This window comes from Eupeodes corollae, chromosome 1 (genome assembly GCF_945859685.1).
Source record: "Eupeodes corollae chromosome 1, idEupCoro1.1, whole genome shotgun sequence".
NCBI classification, from domain to species: domain Eukaryota; kingdom Metazoa; phylum Arthropoda; class Insecta; order Diptera; family Syrphidae; genus Eupeodes; species Eupeodes corollae.
Genome location: NC_079147.1, coordinates 225,911,248 through 225,915,111, shown reverse-complemented (window position 1 = coordinate 225,915,111; position 3,864 = coordinate 225,911,248). Strand labels below are relative to the sequence as shown.

General features: G+C 30.7%; 1 long non-coding RNA gene across 1 annotated transcript; it reads right to left on the bottom strand.

Annotated features, from left to right (window-relative positions):
- Positions 1-921: 921 nt before the first annotated feature.
- LOC129943525 (uncharacterized) lies at positions 922-1,667 on the bottom strand. Its single transcript, XR_008781262.1, has 3 exons — positions 1,575-1,667; positions 1,321-1,516; positions 922-1,244 (listed from the first exon to the last, which is right to left on the bottom strand). It is a non-coding gene; the product is annotated as an uncharacterized LOC129943525 (long non-coding RNA).
- Between the last annotated feature and the right edge of the window lie 2,197 nt (positions 1,668-3,864).

Sequence of the window (3,864 nt, the reverse complement as noted above, 5' to 3'; positions counted from 1 at the left end):
TTTTTGTAAAGCCAATCTATAGTTGTGTATATATTTTTTTGACAGCTGCCATTTCAGTTATGCTTTTAAATTTCATATGGGGTCTTCCATTATTAGTTCAAATTTATTTTGATTCATTAGGCATGGAACACGATTCGAATTGTTTTCTTGTTTGTAATTGTTTAGTGTAATTTAAATTATCTAATTTATTATTACTTAATAGCACGTTTCGGCTCAACTTTCCTTTACCGCAGCACGAATTTCGACTCCTGGTTTTTTTATTCGATAGATATGTGCAAATAAATAATAACTATAGCAATTTTAGAGCGAGGAAACATTTATTTCTATTTTGAATTAATTTTTAAAGTTCACTTTTTTACATACAAAACACACAAAAATGGTTGATTTTGACATTTCTTCCTTGTTTTTTGTTCAGTGTTGCCATACTTGTTTTTTTTTCTTGGTAATTTCTTTTATTTTAGTGCTCAAATGAAAAAGTACTTTGCATATACCCAAACTCGCACCCACCCCAAATCCTATAGTGACCCCAAGCAGTTAGTACGCCGTGCTATCAATTAAAAAAAACTTGTTTTAGGCTCAAAAAATGCAATACAAAAAAAGTAGGGTTAAGTCCGAAAAAGAAAATATTTTTCTTTATGACTTAAAGTTGTTTCCTCACCCTAATATTTAAAAAATGTTCTATTGAGACCCCTACCTAACTGTACAAAGAAAATCAGAAGGAAATTGGTGCTGCGGTAATGGAAAGTCGCCCCCACGTTTCCACCAACAATAATCCGATTTTTTAGGCAAGTGATTAATGATTAATTTGACGTTTGGTTAATGTCATAACAACCAAACCTCAAATTATTTTCCTTTCGAAAAGAAAAAAATATGAAATTTATATTGATTTTATTGATTAATAATTTAATATTTTTTAGTGTTAATTTCTTTAAAAAAGAATGAGTGTCGGTAACTTAAAACTTTTAGTATCTCGTCAATTTATTCTTCTCAACAATTTGAAATTGGTAAGACTATGAGTCTTGAGATGACTGTTGAGTGGAATAAATTGATTCTGAAATACATAATACATTTTAACAAACCGTTTTTTTTGAGTAGTTATATTGTTTTGGCCATAATGCTGTCCTCTTGTAGATTTTCCACATTACTCACTGGTGTTTCTTCCAGTATTGCATTTTTTTTTTTGTAAATACAGACCCCATTGAGATGGAGAACCTCCAGAAGGGCCCACCAATTTCTTTTCCTTTCTGTAAGTGAAAAGAATTTAATATACAAAATAATTAAAAATTAATAATTTAAAATAAATAATTGTAATAACTTTACCTATACCGATTCGTTAAGTAGTGAATTTTCACTTTTATTTCCTCTGGAGTCTCTGCCATTTCCTTGAAAACGTGAGAGTTATTTCCTAGCCAATCAAGTAAGCCTGTTTGTCGGCCCAAAACTCCAACAAATACGTTTCATCCTCCGCTGCAAAAGTTTTTCGTTGTTTTTTTTTTGGTATTTGTTCACTCATCATCTGTAAGTAATTAGTTTTATTATATTCTTGTACATATTTATTATATTTGTACACTTACATTTTATTTCCTCTGTGATTTCTTGAAAGTTGTTTAATGTTTTGAATTTGAATCATATGGAAGTGACAGATAGTTTTTGTTGCCATTTAAATCTGTCAATAAACGAGATTGGCGTTTAAATGAGTCGGTTCAACAACTATTCTTCGAAAAAAAGTTATTGTTATTGTACTGTTATTGGAAACGTTCAATCTCAGACAGATAGGTTATCCGGATACCTTTTTGTGATCAAAAACAGCTGATGTCAAAAAAGGAATCCAAAGGGATAAAAGAATTTTTGGGGTATGTATCTGACAGAACAGCTGATTCAACACATGGTTGAATTTTAAGAAACTTGAAAATGGATTTAAGCTTTTGTTTTTGTTGGTTAACAAAAAGATACAAAATTTAAGTTGAAGTTGTATGTGAGGATGTTCGATACATAATAGACAATGAAAAAGCTATTTGCTTTCGAATGTAGAAGGTAATTATGATCTATTTTCTTCAAAATTGACTTATTTTATTCTCGTTTTGTAGATGACCAATTTGATAGGTCTTACCTCTAGTCTAGTGTCCAGCATTCTGAATTGAAGAACCTCATCCTGTTCCTGAGGTAGAACAAAATACAGGTAAATATATATTGTGGAAATAAATAAATCTAACTTTTTTGTTTGTATGTATAAAAGCAGACAGAGGCGGACAGCTAAGGTCGCTGAAAGGAAAGGTAAGTTATTCTTTCAGATGATTCAAAGCCCCAAAGGAGAACCACTCAATTCCCTTTTTTTAATGTTGGGAACATACATTTATTCTGCTCTTCTTGGGGGAGTGCAGAAAGAGAAAGCACCAGCTCCGAGACCTAATAATACTTAATAAGCAATTCACTATAGATCATATATTCATATTCATATTCATCGTCCGATGAATAAGTTGAATTATCCATTAAATGTTTTATCTTATAACAATTTTGACTTCGAATGTTTCTCTGCTTTTTGTGAACAGCTGACTGTTGTTTTTATTTTTGTACAGCTATCTCAAAACAGCTATCAAACTCGTTCAAAAAGGCATCTAAAAATCTCCCCATATCCAAGATACCCTATCCAACACGAGATTGAACGCAGCCATTGTAAATTGATTTTTCTAGACCCCTCTTTTATATTGTATACGTGCGTCTCCCAGATGTTTTGATGTTTGATTTGTTTGGCCAATTTGTATTTTTTAGATTTCTAAGAATGTTCGTAGAAGGATTGACAGAATAGGAGAATGGAATATAAATACAATTCACTATACACTCTCACCTCAAGCATGGCAGAACATTTTAGCCGATTGGTATGCAGCTTAAGCTAAAACTTCATATTTTTTTTCATAGAGTACATGAATAAGCTGTCAAAATTTTTGTTTTATAGATTACATGAATAAGCTGTCAAAATTTAGCGGACTGACAAATTGCTCAAAACAGGAACTAAATTTTAGTTCATGCTGCGTATTACACTTCAGCAATTATATTAGCTTTGCAGAAGAGGTTTACCACATCTAAAACAAGTTTTTTTAAATAGATATTACCACATAAAAACAGGAAAGTATGTATGAGGGTAAATATGCCCCCTTCTTGGTTACACTGTAGAATTTGGAGTTGGTGTTAACTCAAATTTTCTTAATATTTCTAAAACGTTTCTTCCAATTGAAGTCTAAAAAGAAATGAAAAATTTCAATAAAATTCCCAAAAAACAGAAATACCAGAACAAATCAATTTCGTGTGAAAAATTGAACTTTGAAAACAACTTAAACATTGAAATGAATGTTTGATTAAATGTTGTGTAATTGCGTCAGCTGGTCGTTAAACGTCAATTCTTGTTTTTGGGCTGACAAAAATTATTTAGTTTTTTATAGACTCATACAAATTAAAAAAAAAAATACTCAAAGATCAAAAAAGCCAAAAATAAGTTAAAGAAAGATATGTATTTAGTTATATGAACAAATCGTAGTATCCGTTGCATGATGGTTAGTACGTTGGACTGTCATGCAAGGCGTCTTGAATCCAAACACTAACTGTGTCATAAAAAGTTTTTCTTCTCAGTTACTTACTACCTCTTCCAAGGATTCGACAAATCCTTCAAAAGAAATTCTTGTCATGAAAAATGCTTTTTTGTATTGTATATTCGGAGAAAACGATGATTTGTTTTTTTTTTCTTCAACAAACTTCTTCTAATTAAAAGTCACAATGACGTTTGGTTAAGTATATAGTTTTAAATAATTTTATCACCAAAATCGTTGGAGAATTTTAACCAAATCATTTCTCAAACTAAAAATTTGACAG